This window comes from Euphorbia lathyris, chromosome 8 (genome assembly GCF_963576675.1).
Source record: "Euphorbia lathyris chromosome 8, ddEupLath1.1, whole genome shotgun sequence".
Lineage (NCBI taxonomy): Eukaryota > Viridiplantae > Streptophyta > Magnoliopsida > Malpighiales > Euphorbiaceae > Euphorbia > Euphorbia lathyris.
In genome coordinates this window covers 29,328,972-29,347,966 of record NC_088917.1, presented here as the reverse complement: position 1 = coordinate 29,347,966, position 18,995 = coordinate 29,328,972, and the positions used below count along the sequence as shown (strand labels likewise).

At 35.9% G+C, this 18,995-nt stretch overlaps 1 pseudogene; it reads right to left on the bottom strand.

Annotated features, from left to right (window-relative positions):
- Window positions 1-7,616: 7,616 nt before the first annotated feature.
- On the bottom strand, window positions 7,617-13,840 carry LOC136202164 (thermospermine synthase ACAULIS5-like; annotated as a pseudogene).
- Between the last annotated feature and the right edge of the window lie 5,155 nt (window positions 13,841-18,995).

The window sequence follows — 18,995 nt, the reverse complement described above, 5'->3', positions numbered from 1 at the left end:
CTTTTGCAATTGCAATTACATTACATTTACAACATAACTTGTTATCATTTCTTCATGATTTTCAAACTTATTCCTTGATTGAAGCTGTTTGATAGGAGTTGGAGAAAGTTATAAAATTAGCCTTGAAGTTGAAGTCTGTTGTTTTTCTATTATTGTTTCTTTGTTATGGGAATCATTGAAGAATAAAGAGGATTACCATTTTGTTCAATTGATGTAGCTGTAGCTTAACTTGGTGATCAATTAATTAGTTTATAGAGGCATAAGCATGTGTAAGATATTATATTAATTCAGGTCATGTTGTCTGTTTTATGTCCCATTTAGGCAGTTGATGTGCAACTATGTTTACTAGTTAGTGACAGTGCTTAATATCATCAAAGAGGAAAAACCTCACCTTTGCCATTTGAAGCATTAGCCACCAGTTGGTTGTCTCTGAAAGCAAACAATTGCACAATCTCAGCACACAAGGATTGTTTCAATTTGCCTAACAACTGCACCAGGATGCTCACCAAGCCCCATCCCCTTCTTTATGGAAACCAGCCCCTGCACTAACCAATTTTTCCTTCCAACTCATACCAGACCTTTGAATAGCTTGCTTTCCCTGAACAATCTGATTACTTCATCTCTTCCACCCTTGCCAGAAAACTAGGAACAACCATTTTCCACCGTCCGTCTTCATTAAAATGCTCTTTCCATATCGCTTTTGATTTGCCTCATAGCATTAATCTACTCTTCTTTTGTAATATCTTGAATCCACACAATGTTCTGATTTTCATAGATTAACATGTTGTGTGTATTTTGTTTACCTCCTTTGGAATTGTATAGCTGCTCACAATTGTTAAAGAGATAAAGGAGATTTAAGAGAGTAAAATATCATAAAACTGAATTACTTTATTAATGGAAGAAAGATGGGTATTTATACAATCAGAAAAACTAAAAGTGTTACACGTGTTAAGTAACAATAGGTGGGAAAACTTCAGCTTGGTAAATCTTCATTCCAAGACCCCCCTTTCAAGCTGAAGTACTCATCGATAAGAAACCAATCTTAGTCATGATAGATTTGAGTTGAGGACCTGTTAAACCTTTGGTCAGGAAGTCTGCAAGTTGATCTGCAGTATTGACATAAGGTGTTTCAATGAAACCTTTCATATATTTGTCACGAACCACATGACAGTCTATGTCAATGTGCTTGGTCTGTTCATGAAAGACAGGGTTAGCGGCTATGTATATTGCTGCTTGATTATCACAATTCAGTGGTATAGGCAAAGGAACTTGAACATTGAATTCCTGTAACAAGAAACTTAACCACTTTAATTCGCACACAGTTGTTGCCATGGCTCTGTATTCTGCCTCTGCAGATGAGCGGCTCACAGTGTTTTGTTTCTTGGATTTCCAAGAGATGAGAGAATCACCTAAGAAAACACAATAACCTGTAACTGATTTCCTTGTCTGTTTACATCTCCCCCAATCCGCATCACAATAACTTGTTAACTTGAGATTATTCTTTGCTGGATAAAACAATCCCAAGTGAGCAGTTCCTTTAAGGTACTTCAGAACATGATGAGCTAAATCCATGTGCAACTGAGTTGGCTTACACAAGAATTGACTTAGCTGTTGTGTCACAAAAGAAATATCCGGGCGTGTAAAACCAAGATATAACAATCTCCCAATTATCTTCCTGTAATTTTCAGGGTTTTCCAATGGTGGAGAAGGTTCATCAAACAATACTCCACTTGGTATAGGACTATTAACCTCACTAGCTTGAAGTAAACCAGCATCAGTGAGCATTTCAGAGATGTATTTGTGTTGTGAGAGGAGTAGACCAGCCTCTGATCTAGCAATTTCAACCCCTAGGAAGTATTTGGCATGCCCCATATCTTTAATAGTAAAAGCTTCATCAAGGGCCTTCTTGACTTCTACTATAAGATGTTCTGACGATCCTGTGATTAATGCATCATCAACATAAATCACAATTGCTACAAATCCTAAATCAGTTCTCTTAGTGAAGAGACAATAATCATGATAAGATTTAACAAAGCCTAAGGACAATAATTTTCCTCTGAATTCTTTGTACCACTGTCTCCCGGCTTGTTTTAAGCCATATAAGGACTTAGTTAACCTGCACACTTGGCCTGGTTGTGCCTTTTTATACCCCGGAGGTGGATCAAGATAAATCTCTTCATCTACATAACCATGTAGATAGGCATTGTTGATATCCACTTGGTGAATAGGCCACTGGAAAGCGGCAGCAAGAGCAAGAAAAGTTCTCACAGTTGTAGTCTTGGTAACTGGAGAGAAGCTTTCTGTGTAATCTATGCCAAACTGTTGCTTATAGCCTCTGGCTACTAAGCGAGCTTTATATCTCTCAACTGATCCATCAGGGTTGTATTTGACTCGAAAAACCCATCTGGCACTAACAGTGGTCCTACCAGGAGGCAGAGTGGTAAGAAACCAAGTATTGTTTTCTTCAAGAGCATCTAGCTCTTTATCCATGGCTTGAGTCCAATTTGGATCCTCACAAGCCGCAGCATAATAAGTGGGTTCAGGAATCTTAACAATCTGAGCAAGAAAGGCACAATGAGAGGGTGAAATTTGAACATTAGGTGTAATAGAAGAAGCTGTTTTGGAGCTAACATTGTTAACCACAAAATCTTGCAGCCAATTTGGAGGTTTGCTGTGTCTAGTAGAATGTCTGATTGGTAAAGGAGAATTTTTTGGTGAAGAAACTGGGGAAATAGAAATAGCATCAGTAGAAGAAGAAGGAGAATTTGGAGGTGTTTGAAGAATTTCAGGTTCAAAAGAAGAATTGTTTGGTTCTGGTCTTTGATAAATAGAAGTGTTGATCGGGGTAGAAGGGGATATGTTGGAAATAGCAGTAACTGTGTCAATTAGATTGTTATCATGGCTGAGGGATACATTTTCAGTAGGAATTGGCACAATGATTTGTGGTGATGAATAGGTAGGAAGTGAAGTAAAATTAGGTGATTTATGATAGGGAAAATGTGTTTCATAAAACACAATGTCTCTAGAGGCCATGTGTCTCTTGAGGTCAATGTTATAAACTCTAAACCCTTTTTGGCCAGGTGCACTTCCGAGATACACAGATTTGAAAGCTCTATCTTCAAACTTGAGCTTATGAGGTCTTGTGTTAGTAATATAGCATAAGCAACCAAATGTCTTGAACACTGACAGATTTGGTTGGGTAGAATATAGAAGGACATATGGACTCCGCCACTGTAAAACCTTGGTTGGTAGAACATTAATGATAGCAGCAGCATGTAGCATGGCATATCCCCAAAAATGAATGGGCAAACTGGACTGTTTGAGTAAAGCTCTGGCAATTTCCATCAAATGCCTGTGCTTACGTTCTACAACCCCATTTTGTTGGGGTGTGTGAGCACAACTCTTTTCATGCACTAAGCCATGTGATTTGAAAACTTGTTGGTTTTGAAGTGAGGTGAATTCAGATCCATTGTCAGTTCTAATTCGCTTGACTCTTGTAGAAAATTGAGTATGAACCATTCTAAAGAAATCATCAAGCAATTGAAACACATCTGACTTTGATGCAAACAAGAAAATCCAAGTACATCTTGAAAAATCATCAACAACAGTTAACATGTATCTAGAACCATTACAGGTAGATTGCCTATAAGGTCCCCATACATCTACATGAATCAAATCAAAAATAGCTTGTGTTTTAATAGAACTTACAGGGAAAGATGTTCTAGATTGTTTAGACTTGTGACAAACCTCACAAACTAAACTAATAGACGAATCAGGCAGCTGAGGTAAAAGCTTAGACAAAACCTGATTTGAAGTGTGCCCCATTCTAGAATGCCAAAGGGAAATAGAATCGGCTGGTGTTGTAGAATTAACCAAGCAAGCTGCATCCTTGCCTTTATTCACAAATTGCTGTAAAATGACATTGTCAAAAGATGAATGCATAAGCAAATACAATCCATCTTGAAAAACTCCAGCAGCAATAGGCAACTTAGAGGCCTGGTCCTGCAATAAACAACAATTGTTGTAAAATTGAAGTGTGAAATTAGGATTATCTTGTAACAATCTTCCAGCAGAGAGTAAGTTGAATTCAAAATCAGGTATATACAGGACTTCTTTCAACTGTAGCTTAGAACTGAGTGTAACAACTCCAGTCTTTGTTACTTGCTGTGTTGAGCCATCTGGCATGAAAACTTGCCTAGAGGCATTTGAACAAGTAATTTCACTAAACAGATTGAGATCTTTGCACATGTGCGTTGAGGCACCTGAATCAATGATCCAATCTGAATTGGCATGTGAAAAATAGGAAGATAGTTGTTTACCACATGCAGCAAAGGCTGTGAAATCAGATTTGTTACTGTTGCTGCTAGATGCTAAATCTTTGCCTTTGAGTAATCGCTGCACTTCTTGACTCACTAGGCGAAGAACATCTTTCTCCATTGATTTTGCAGTTGAGGAATGAGTACGGTATTCAACTTCATCATCACTATTATCAACTTCAAGTGGACTGTCCCTGCTATACAAAGCAGTAGAGTTGGAATTCTTGCTATTAGAGGGGTTTTTATTTCCTTTGAACCAGTCAGGAAATCCATGGATTAAGAAACATTCATCCTTAGTATGTCTATTTCTTTTGCAGTGAGTGCAGAACTTCTCAGCCTTGTTATCTCTATCCTTTCCTTTATGAGTTTTTTTCTGTGTGGATTCATTTCTAGGTGTAGAAACCCTAGGGATCGCATTAGCAAAATCAATTAGGTTTTCAGCATTGAAACCTTTCTGTTTTTCGATTCGCTGAACCATAGCATATGCATTATTTAATTCAGGAATAGGATCAATGAGCAAGATCTGATTCACTACATTATCATAATCCGGATTTAATCCAGAAAGAAACTTCATAACTCTATCAGTCCCATCTAACTCCTGGATAATTTGTTTAGATTCACCACAAGCACAAGCAGTAGAAGGCTGTAAAGCTGTTATTTCATCCCAAATTCGTTTAAGCCTTAGAAAATAAGAGGATATAGAAAGACTTCCCTGAGTAATTCTGCAGAGTTCTTGTTTCAGATGAAACAATTGGAGGCCATTTTTCTCAGCAAATCGTTGTTCTGCTTCCTTCCAAAGTGCGCGAGCAGAAGTTGCATATATGAAGCAAAGTGCTACATCTTTCTCCATTGAATTTAGCAGCCATGAAAACACCAAACTATCAAGTGCGCACCATTTCTCATAATCCGGTGCTGATATCGATGGTTTCAGATCATCCTCCATGATGAACATCAACTTCCTCTTTGCTCTGAGTGCGTGAATCATAGAATGACTCCACGGTATGTAATTGCTATTTCAAGCTGAAGTACTCATCGATAAGAAACCAATCTTAGTCATGATAGATTTGAGTTGAGGACCTGTTAAACCTTTGGTCAGGAAGTCTGCAAGTTGATCTGCAGTATTGACATAAGGTGTTTCAATGAAACCTTCCATATATTTGTCACGAACCACATGACAGTCTATGTCAATGTGCTTGGTCTGTTCATGAAAGATAGGGTTAGCGGCTATGTATATTGCTGCTTGATTATCACAATTCAGTGGTATAGGCAAAGGAACTTGAACATTGAATTCCTGTAACAAGAAACTTAACCACTTTAATTCGCACACAGTTGTTGCCATGGCTCTGTATTCTGCCTCTGCAGATGAGCGGCTCACAGTGTTTTGTTTCTTGGATTTCCAAGAGATGAGAGAATCACCTAAGAAAACACAATAACCTGTAACTGATTTCCTTGTCTGTTTACATCTCCCCCAATCCGCATCACAATAACTTGTTAACTTGAGATTATTCTTTGCTGGATAAAACAATCCCAAGTGAGCAGTTCCTTTAAGGTACTTCAGAACATGATGAGCTAAATCCATGTGCAACTGAGTTGGCTTACACAAGAAATTATTACATATAGGATGTTGCTTTATGGAATATGGAAGCTTTATGAGTCAATTTTCTTCTGGTACTTCATTAAATCTCAATTTTCATATTGGAAGCTTTATGGATGAATTCATTGATCTGCTTATCTCTCATGTCATTGTCTTTGATGTTAATACTGGAAGGCTTTTATTTAGAATTATGTACTCATCTAATTTGAGTAAAATACCACAAAATTTAGTAGCAGTTTCAGCATCAGTTATATTAGTAAAGATTATCCAGCTTAATGTTCTGAAATACAAAGAATGCTATCTCCATGGATAAAGATATGCAGTGTGTGAAACATGAACTCAACTCTAAACTTTGGAAAGAATTTTCTAATCTCATCAAATCATAATTATTGCAGAATTGCTAAGTACAGAAAACATGAACAAAAAAAGAAACCAACAGGAACAAGTAATTTACCATAGAGCGACATGAAAGTGTCATGGAACTGTTTGAATTAAAAGTTCAAGCTGATAGTTAAGGTTCAATTATAGATCTTATTTTAATCTCTGACAGGAAGAATACAGTGTGGTTGACATACATTCTCCAAGCAAGGAAGATCAAATACAAGACGTGAGTTTCCTTTTCATGTGACAATCAGTTTGTAATCTATCTTACTCATAATTCTACATTTCATAAGAGAACAAAACACATAGAGCTTGATTGTTATTTTGTCAAAGAGAAAAGTATAAGGCTGGTTTGGTGCATCCCTTAGCCATTTCCACTGTTCATCAAATCACAAACATCTTTACAAACCCTTTGCCATCATCCACTTATGCATTTCTGGTTTCCAAGCTAGGAATGCTCAATATTTGCAATCCAGCTTGAGGGGTAATAGAGTCGATATTGTAACTAGAAATATGGTAAAGGGTACTTGAGTATTTTAACAAAAGTCTAATGATGTATTAGCATTTAGTACATTATATATATATATATAGGTGTTAATGGTATAATGCTTTCATTATTTTCTTGATTCTTCATCTTGTTACGCCCCTTTCCCTGATTGCATGATTACACCCTTAGTAGATTAATAGTTGTGCATTTTTATACCCAAATTTTGTTTTTGCTTTTGTGGAATGAGATTGACATTAGTTAGAATAACAATGGGCTTATTTGCTAAATTTCAATATAAGAGCATCATTAATGCATTAATTCTGATATAAGAGACTCACTCAATAAATTTTACTATTTCATTAAACTATATTATCTTTCAATGCATTAACCTCTCAACCACTTGATCATATGAAACTCAATATTAAAATTCTGGTGCAGTTGTTAGGCAAATTGAAACAATCCTTGTGTGCTGAGATTGTGCAATTGTTTGCATTCGGAGACAAAGCAACCAACTGGTGGCTAATGCTTCAAATGGGAAAGCTGAGGTTTTTCCTCTTTGATGATATTAAGCACTGTCTCTAACTGGTAACCATAGTTGCACATCAACTGACTAAATGGGACATAAAACAGACAACATTACCTTAGACATGCTTATGCCTCTATAAATTGATTAATTGATCATCAAGTACAGCTACAGCTACAGCTACATCAATTGCATTAAATGGTAATCCTCTTTATTCTTCAATGATTCCCGTAACAAAGAAACAATAATAGAAAAACAACAAACTTCAACTTCAAGGCTAATTTTATAACTTTCTCCAACTCTTATCAAACAGCTTCAATCAAGGAATAAGTTTGAAAATCATGAAGAAATGATAATAAGTTATGTTGTAAATTTAATGTAATTGCAATTGCAAAAGTAAAACATTCATATAATTGTCCTTTATTCATCCATATAAAGTTTGGAAGCTTTATTCATTCATATCTAGTTTATAATAAATCCAACTTGATCAATGAAAAATTCCATGGCCATGAAGAACCCTTGCATCTCCTTCTGTAAAGACATGAGTTTCATTGTCAATCCTGCAATACCAAATTACCCTTTATTATTACTTTACTTACTTGGATCATTTCTGCAAACCAACAAAAAGAACACTTACGATGTAAGAATGGCCTTATTTAATACAGTAGATGACACAATGGAAGCACCATCTAGATACTCCAACTCCCCCCTCACCCTTTCTCTTATTTTCTTATTAATTTGTTCAACATCCATGTTTAACTTTTCATCTGAAGCCTGTTCATTCATTAATACATAAAATATATATCATTCTGAATATATATAACTATACAACAACAACAACAACAAAGCCTTAGTCCCGAAATGATTCGGGGTCGGCTAACATGAACCATCATATAAAACCGTGAAAATCAAGTCGTGTCAGCGACACAGATTCGCTCCCTCCACTCTGTCCTATCCACTACCATATTTTCCTCAATTCTCAATAAACTCATATCACTCTCGATCACCCTCCTCCAAGTTTGCTTAGGTCTTCCCCTACCCCTCACCACTACATCCCTTTGCCACTCTTCGGTTCTCCTAACCGGCGCATCAAGCGCTCTACGTCTCACATGGCCAAACCACCTTAGTCGGTTTTCTCTCATTTTATTCTCAATAGATGTGACCCCTACTTTTGTCCTAATTATTTCATTACGCACCCGGTCCTTTCTCGTGTGACCACACATCCATCTCAACATACGCATCTCCGCCACCGACATCTTATGGATGTGGCAGTGTTTCACTGCCCAACACTCCGTACCATATAACAATGCTGGTCTAATTGCCGTCCGGTAGAATTTTCCCTTCAATCTATTAGGCATGCCGGGATCACAAAGGAAACCCGTAGCACTCTTCCACTTCGACCAACCAGCTTTAATCCTATGAGCAACATCTCCATCTACTTCTCCATCCGTTTGGATAATAGATCCTAAATACCGGAAGCAATCCGAGGCCTGAACAACTCTCCCATCTAGGGTGATTGTCCCTGCCTCCCTACTCCTACGGCCGCTAAACTTACACTCCAAATATTCTGTCTTACTTCGACTCAACTTAAAGCCTCTAGATTCTAGAGTTTGCCTCCATAGTTCCAACTTCATCTCCACTCCTTCTTTCGTCTCATCAACCAACACAATATCATCTGCAAACAGCATGCACCATGGTATACCATCTTGAAGTGAACTTGTTAGTTCATCCATAACGATGGCAAAAAGAAATGGGCTTAGTGCGGAACCTTGATGCACTCCAATCGTAATAGGAAACTCTTCAGTCTTCCCAACACTAGTACGTACACTCGTGCATACTCCCTCATACATGTCCTTTATGATGTCAATATATTTCCGCGAAATGCCTTTCCTTGTCAAGGCCCACCAAAGTACTTCCCTTGGTACCTTATCATATGCTTTCTCCAAGTCAATGAAAACCATATGCAAGTCTTTCTTCTTATTTCGATAGTGCTCCATTAATTGTCTCATTAGATGGATGGCTTCCATAGTTGATCTTCCCGGCATAAAGCCAAACTGGTTTTCCGAGATCTTCACCGTCCTCCTTAGCCTTTGTTCAATCACTCGCTCCCAAAGTTTCATAGTGTGACTCATTAATTTGATTCCCCGATAGTTGGCACAATCTTGGACATCGCCTTTGTTCTTATACAAAGGGATTAAGGTACTTTTCCTCCATTCTGATGGCATCTTATTGTTTCTCCAAATTTTGTTGAAGAACGTCGTCAACCATTCGATTCCTCTTTCTCCCAAACATCTCCAAATCTCAATAGGGATGCCATCAGGTCCTACTGCTTTCTTCAACTTCATCTTACTTAATGTCATTTTGACTTCACCCTTTTGAATTCTCCGCAGGCATTCATGATTTATCATATCGTGATGGATACTTATATCTCCAACATCTTGTTGGCGATCTCCATTAAATAAGTCATCAAAATAGGACCTCCATCGTTCCTTGATATCCTTATCTCCAACTAGGACTTTCTGGTCCACATCCTTCACACATTTAACTTTTCCGAGATCTCGCGTCTTCCTATCTCTCATCCGAGCAATTCTATATATGTCTCTTTCCCCTTCTTTCGTATCCAATCTTGTATACAGATCCCGATTCACCTTTGCTCTAGCATCTCGTATGACCTTCTTTACTTCCCTTTTAGCCTCTTTGTATTTTTCGTAGTTCTCGTCACTCCTACATTTCCCCAATAGTTTATAGGATTCTCTCTTACTCTTTACTGCTTGTCGTACTTCTTCTGTCCACCAAGATGTGTCCTTACCCGGTGGCATGCTACCTTTAGATTCCCCTAGAACTTCCTTCGCTACTTCCCTTATACTATGCTCCATCTTATTCCATATCGAATCTATATCTGAATCCATATTGCAAGTCCAAATATCTTTTTTGGTCATCTCATCCACAAATTTTTGTTGATTCTCCCCTTGCAATTTCCACCACTTAATCTTAGTCTCTACTTGAGGTGTTTGTTTTCTTATACATTTCCTACTTCGAAAATCTAGCACCACTACTCTATGTTGGGTTGTCGTACTCTCACCAGGGATCACCTTACAATCAATATAACTCTTTCTCCAAGCACTCCTTACTAAGAAGAAGTCAATTTGGCTCGCATTACCGCCACTCCGATAAGTCACTAAGTGGGATGTTCTCTTCATAAACCATGTGTTCATGATACTCAAGTCATAGGCTGATGCGAATTCCAAAATATCATTTCCTGCTTCATTCTTATCTCCAAAGCCATACCCTCCATGAACACTCTCAAACCCATCTCGCCTAGAACCCACGTGTCCATTGAGATCACCCCCTAGTACCATTTTTTCATCCCTAGGAACCTGTTGCACCACTTCCTCTAAGTCATCCCAAAAAGCTTGTCTTATCGACACATCTAATCCTATTTGTGGCGCATATGCACTAATGACATTCACAACCTCATCCCCTATCACTAGCTTAACACTCATAATTCTATCGCTCTTCCTAGACACCGCTACTACCTCATCAATATACTCCCTATCAATAAGAATACCTACTCCATTTCTACCCTTATCCTTTCCTGAGTACCAAAGCTTATAACCCCAAGGAGCTATCTCTCTAGCCTTGGCTCCAACCCACTTGGTTTCTTGTAGGCATAATATATTTATTCTCCTCCTCTTCATAACATCTACAATTTCAGCTAATCTTCCTGTCAAAGAACCTATGTTCCATGTCCCAAAGCGTAACCTACTACCCTTACCCCTACCCCTACCATTACCGTGGACTAGCTTATTTACCCGCAACCCTTGCATATTTGACACCACCCCCGGGTCCTGGGGTGGCGCATATAACTATAATTAATTAAAATAGAGATATATAATGTACTGTATTTACCAGCACCCATCCACATGAATCTGCATAGGATGGAACGTGAGCAGTGAATGCAACCACATCTGCACATTTATATAATACTAGATTAGTAACCTTGAACCTCGATATATGGATCGTCTCAAGAAGAAATTCTATTGTAACAACGGGTCCTGAACCGCTTAGAAGATGACATGTCAGTAATATGTGTCACCATCTGAATAGTCTAGAACCAGTTTAGTTGGGTACTCACGCTTGAAAACCTGTTTTACGGTGTTGTGTATTGAAGAGAAAACCACCTTGGGTGACAAAAATACCAGAGTCATTGAGCTTTGTCTTGATTACTTTTTCATAGAACGACTTTGTGTAGAGATGATTGCAAGGCCCTCCTTCAATTGGGTCTGCCAAGTCTCCTATTATTATATCATATTTCTCATTCCTCTTCTCCAATTCATTCCTATTTCCATTTGTTATACAACACACAAACAATCGAATAGAGATTAGCTACCCCAACCTGAAGAATATCATAAAAAAAAAGCAATGAGATCATATATTTGATGATGCACAGTATGTAATAAACCGGTCCTAGGAGGGTGGAGCGGAATGGAAAGCCTAAGTAAGGAACGACTGTAAAGAATGGTAATATAAATTGAGAGAGTGTGACTGAACTATACTAGTAACGTCTGTTTTTAATATATGTAACCGCATTTTAAAGTCATGAGGTTTAAGGAATCAGATTTTTGCCAGATGCAGAAAGCAGAAAAATATCTAAGTGGTATTAAATCAGGCTGATATTATTGATATCAGAACTGACTCTCCATTAAGATGTGTTGCTGCTGAAGTTGGTGCACTAGTTACATGTATTGAGCAAGAAACAACACTAAAGAATGACAATCATGTATTGAGCAAGAAACAACACTAAAGAATGACAATGATGGTATCAAGTTTTAAAACTGTGAAATCCAAGAAATAGAACTTTGACCAAAACCAACAATATCTACATAGTATTTGAATTAAACTGTCACATAATATCCTATCATTTTTAAGATGTATAAGGACCAATGTTTGGACTAAGAGGAGGGAAAGTTTTTTGAAGAAGCATAAAACATTAATTTGGTAGATAGCAATGCAGTATAAAACATAAGCACTCACTTTGCATCATTAAAGACAACATGGAGCTTCTCATTGCTAAAAGCTTCCTGGTTTGCTGTGAGATACATACGGCAGAAATCAACGACAACCTGAATAATTTCATCATCAAAAACAAATTATCCATGAATTAGTTTGTTTTGTACCAAACTATATATATGATAATGTGTTACCTTGTCTATATCACACATGACAACTTTCTGTATCCCATTGTGTTTAAGCACCTCCCTTGCAGTAGACCCTTCGCCTCCTCCCATTATAAATACACTCTTTGGACTGAAATATTGTCGGAGATTAATATAAGATATATGATTGGGCCTTAACTATAAGCTCGAGCTTTTAGTTCAATCGGTTCCATGATATGGTATCAGAGCCTCTAGGACCAAACGGTCGAGGGTTCGAGTCCCGACAACCTCATTAATTTGTGGAATTAATAAAACACATGGCGGGATGGGCCTGTGTTGTGCACGCTGCAAGCCCAATGGGCATTTGCGTGTGGGGGTGTGTCGGAGATTAATATAAGATATATGATTGGACCTTAACTATAAGCTCGAGCTTTTAGTTCAATTGGTTCCATGACAAATATCAACATTTCATTCATCACTGTTATATAGATCATATATGGAAATTGAACTTAAAAAGATAAAATGAATGAAGATGCAATTTTACACATACTTTGGGTGAAGCAAAAGAGCTGGATGAACCAAGCATTCATGGTAGATAAACTCATCCTTTTCAGCACTCTGTAACTTCCCATCAAGCACCAAAACCTGAACATATATTCAATTTTCACACACTTTTCAAATCTAGAAAAAACAACAAAAAAAAGGTAAAAATCTAATTAGTCTGGTTTACCTTTCCAAATGGTTTAGAGTCCAGGAGAACAATGTCTTGATACTCGCTAGTTGTTTCATGCAAGACTCTGAAAAATCTCTCAACATGTTAAATTTCTCATAAAACTGATCATGTTATAAATTATTGAGAAAAAATACTGAATTTCATGATTACAACAATAATATAATTAGAATATATATTTGGAAGATAAAGCAGCACCTGTTCAATTGAAATGACCATTTGAGATCAACTTCAAGTTGTTCTTCAAACCATTGATCTTGAGCAGGAATTTCAGTACTAGCTGCTTTAGTTGAAGAAGGGAGAGACGTAGCCCTAGAAGAAGATAGGAAAGAACCCATTTTATTTTTGTTTTTGTTGAGACAGTGAGGGAGGAAGGGAGGGAGGCTCTGTATCTCTCCTTTATATAGGAGCAGTATTAAGGAGAAGTGAAATCTCATAGGATTTGCATTCTCAGAAAAAATAGCCTTATTTAGTCATAGTTTTGTTTTATGCTGGATTTACAAAATCACAAGTTTTAATGGCATGCATGCATGATGATGTGGTTGTCTGGATGTTGCAATAGGCTACAAAGGTGATGAAGTGGTTTGTGACATTTGAAGAATAAGTTTTTGAATTTGTTGCTTTCAGACCTTTTACTTGCCAAACTTCTCAACAAACCCCCAACAAAATCTCATGTTCTACTTCTAAATTTTAATAAATTCACATCATTTCAGACTTAAGAAATCAATGGACAGTGATACCATAATCACTTTGGAAATTTATATATATATATATATTACTTAATTCAATTGCTTAAAACTGTCAAATCATCAAGGATGTGAAATTATTCTTTAAATTATCCATCCCATCTCATTACTCTAATGAGTATATTTTTTTAATCTCATAAGCGTCTGCGGGTACCAACACATTCTCTCCCATAAAAAATCAACACATAAAAAAAAAAAAATTACAAATTTTAGAAAACATAACATTAATAAATCATCTACAAATTTAATAAACCATCCACAAATTTAGCAAACATTCTAAATTATTCAAATTATAAAAAAAAATTAAAACATACAAAAACTAAATAATTCATTTTCATATAATGATAATCTTCATTTTGATATATAGCAGATAACAGGAAACACATGTCTGGGCAAGTAATCTCACACACGTTCCATATCTATCATGGATAAACCTTTTGAATAATTTGGATAATCTCATAAGGGTCTAATAGTACCAGGTTTTGCGGTTACTCTTGCTTGTTATTATATCTACACATGGTGCTAAAACAATGTATTTTTTTTATATGTGAATATCATGTTATATGTAAAAGCATATTGGCTATCACATCACTATAATTATTTTTTCTATCCGAATTAGTACAAATAACTAAGAAATTTTACAGTATTCTTGGAGTAATACTTCCGACTAATAAAAACGTTTTGAATACCACTAGACATGATTGGTCGAAAGGAAAAATATATATACATGTGTCTTGAATTTATTGGTCGGAAGTATAACTCCATGAGTACCTAAAATTTTCCACAAATAATTTTATTAAAATAAAAAAGAAAAATAAAATGAAACAAATAAAATCAATGACATTTATGAAACTCTCATACTTCAGTGACTATCGACACAATTTATCCATTATTTTGGTGAAATATTTTAATTAGTAAAGCACCGCACCTTTTCTAAAATGACGAATACACCACAAACTTCATGTCATAAAAGTCGTGTTTACATGAAATATTGAATCTAAAAACAAAAGTTTTTCCTTTTATTTGTTTATACATTACATGCTTTTAAATGTTAAACTTTAATTTAATATTTTAAATGTAGTTATAATAAATGGAATTTTGTAATTGAAGGTCTTAAGGGAAAAAACTTTCTCTTCTCAGAAACATTTTCTTTTTTTCTCATGGCAAGCTCATCTTCAAGCTCTCTATGTTGAGAAAATTAACTATAATTTAAAACAATTAAATAAAAACAAAAAATTGTTGTGAAATCTTAATTAATAAGGGACTATTTTTATAATTTGTAGTAATGAGGAATTGTTTTTATAATTTGTAATTTTAAAAAAGAGGAAAGTCAAGTCAATATATTAATGGGTGGCACAATTTCGATGCCACCCATCATCTCTACCACAAGAACTTTAATTGTTCTTGTTGGCTCCATCCCTTGGCAGTATAAAATGCCAATGGTGGATGTTTATTGTTAGGGGAGTTGTGAGAATATATAAAAAGAGGCAAATTACATAATAGATCCTTTATTGTGTGTTTACTTTCTAACTGAGAGAGGACAATCCAATTGTTTTGGGGAGAAACAAAATAGTATGATAATTATTTCGGGGTATTTTCGGGAAACACCTGAGTGATACTATTTTTGGTTTTATCTCATATTATTGTAACTCTAGAAAGTTTCTAGAGAACACCCTCTTGTACACCTCCACCTCATAAATTCAATAAAATTGCCTTCAAGTTTCAAGCTATCATTTTTCTTAGCAATATATTGCATGTGCTTTGAGATTTATCGCTTTCGCTAAATTGTCTCAATCCAGAAAAATTTCCAACAGTGGTATCAAAGCTTCAACGATCTTAAGAGATCAGTGAGTTTTGAGAATGGCAGCCAACCAATCATCATTGGTTTTTTCTCCTCGAAGTTTTAATGGCGAAAATTATCAAATTTGGGCTATCAAAATGAAAACTCATTTAAAAGGGTTGGGCTTGTGGCAATGGGTTGAATCTAAGAAGGAGGTAACACCTCTTGGAGACAATCCAACTTTAAATCAAATAAGGGCTCATGAAGAGGAATCATCGAAAGCTCCAAGAGCTTTATCTATCATTCATGGTGCTGTCTCAGAGTTAATTTTCACGAGAATTATGACTTGTGAAACAGGAAATGAAGCTTGGAAAAAGTTGAAAGAACTTTATGAAGGCAATGAACGAACAAAGAGGATGCAAGTCTTGAATTTCAAAAGAGATTTTGAGACTCTAAGAATGAAAGAAAATGAGTAGATACATGAGTATTATGACAGGTTGATGGCGGTCGTGAACACAATCTGGCTAATGGGAGAAGATATGCCTGATAACAGAGTTGTCGAAAAATTGTTCGTGAGCTTGTCTGAAAGGTTTAAGGTAAAACTTTAATCTCTTGAAGATTCAAGAGATATAAGTCAATTACCCTTATCCAAATTAATTAATCCTTTGCAAGCTCAAGAACAAAGAAGAGCAACGAGAAATGCAAAAAATGAGGAATCAGTTGAGGGAGTTATCCTTGCCAAAGGTTCAAAAGGAAAAAGGGAAATTCCTTAATGTGGTCATTGTAAAAAGCATGGTCATGGTGAGAAGGATTGCTGGCACAAGGGGAAGCCTCAATGTTTCAAGTGCAAGAAGTTTGGACACGTGCAACGAAATTGCAGAAACAAGAGAGAAGAAAGTGTCAATTTGGCACATAGTGTTGAAGAAGAAGAATTTGCTTAATTTGGAGAGAAATGCTCCAATAGTTTAAGGTTGATGAGAAATGCATCAAAAAATCGATTCGGTGAGAAGTGCTTAGAGAAGTTGTTTGCAGAGAGAAGTGCTCCGTTTACAAGGTGATGATGGGAAAGTACATCATATATATATATATATATATATATATATATATATTAAAAAAATGAAAAAATGAAAGTTTTAAATTAATAGTTAAGGGGAAGATTGTTGAGAAAATTAACTATTAATTTAAAACAATTAAATAAAAAGAAGGAATTGTTGTGAAGTCCCTATTAATCAGGGACTATTTTTATAATTTATAGTAATGACAGATTGTTTTTGTAATTTGTAATTAAGAAATAAAAGGAAAGTCAAGTCAATGTATTAATTTGGATGGCACAATTTCAGTGCCACCCATCATCTCTGCCAACAAGAACTTTAATTGTTCTTGTTGGCTCCATGCCTTGGCAATATAAAATGCCAATGGTGGATGCTTATTGTTAGGGGAGTTATGAGAGTATATAGAGAGAGACAAATTACATAATAGATCCTCTATTGTGTGTTTGCTTTTTAATTGAGAGAGGGTAATCCAATTGTTTTGGGAAGAAACAAAATAGTAAGATAATTATATCGGGGTATTTTCGGAAAACACCTGAGTGATACTATTTTTGGTTTTATCTCATATTATTGTAACTTTAGAAAGTTTCTAGAGAACGCCCTCTTGTACACCTCCACCTCATAAATTCAATAAAATTGCCTTCAAGTTTTAAGCTATCATTTTTCTTAGCAATATATTGCTTGCGATTTGAGATTTATCGCTTCCACTAAATTGTCCCAATCCAAAAAAATCCCCAACACTGTAACCCTATTTTTGAATTTATACATTTCCCCTTCAAACAATGCTTTCAAGTACTTCTATGCATTATTTATACTCTGTTGGAGATCACTCTCAAAAGCCTTAAGAGTAGCCAAATAAGCGTGAATGATGTTATCTCACTCATGAATGATCCCCTCCAAATCTTTCACATGTTAGTCTTGCTGAACGGTAATTTTTTCATGCTTTTGGGTCTCAGCTTCGACTTTCCTAACAGCCTTTGTCTCCATTTTTTATATTGGCTAACTCTTGGTGCAAAGTGTTAACTTGGTTTAATACCTCTTGAGTCAAAAAGATATGCTCATTTAAAGTAGTCTGCAGCGATCCCAGTGTTAACACATTATGGTGGTAGAAGAAAGGTCCTGTAAAGGCAAAACAAATCATATGAGCTAACTGCAAGTTAATAAAATGATTATGGGAGTAGGTGGAACATTATACTTAGAAAAAACACCATAGTAAAGTGAGCATTATCATCTTATATATGAACTTTTGACTAAAAAGCTCCACATCGTTTGGTAGGATAGACATGCGTCCCAAATCCTCCAATAGTAGGAATAGTCTTCAGGTTTTATGTCTTATATACAATTGTTTTAGGATATAAAATATTTGTAAATGAGTTGTTCGTTTCTTAATCATTTGTTTTATGAGATATAATATGTTGAACTATATAAAGGCATTGCTCTTTTATTACAGAACAAGTTAAATAAAAGAAAATCCCAAGTTTATATAAGTCATCGTAAAGTGTTTATACAAGCATGAAGTTAGATAATACCAGTTGATAAACTCAAATTGCCACAAGTCAAGTATTATGTTTAGGGATTAACATAGTACTGTTGAGACTTGCATGTAATAATGTCTTATATTACGAACAGAAAGCTGATCTCACAAGCTTTAGGTATACAAATATTGAGGCAGTTACATGGATCCGGTGAAGGAGTTCATTAGGATTGGGGACCCGACTTGAGATAACAGGATAGATAGATTTATCTAATGTCACATGTTCAACTTAAATGTATTAGTAGGTATAAGTAATCATCATACTCAAACAAACATTAATTAGTGATTTTGGATTATGGAGTGTGATGCTTAGACTCTGTTCAAACATGCTGCATAACAGGAAGGATCCTGGGGTGTGCGAGCAGACGTTGGATATCACATAAAGTAATTGTGGGATAATTAATGTTAGATTGAAAATTCACCACTCTTGATAAATGGGAGATATATCAATGGCCTCTTGTGAGAATTAACTCGAAATCCTTGTAAGGTGATATGGTGAGTAGAAACGAAGATTTCACTTAGCCTATCTATTCGAAGTTAATTCTATCTGGACAAGTAAAACAAATGTCTCATTATATATAACTTGACATCTTCCATGGTTACAGATTCATTTGAGGATATAGCCGATGAAGGATCGTGTTATATTAGACCTAATACGGAAAAGTAAACGTCAATATCAATCTGACTTTTTATCGCTCT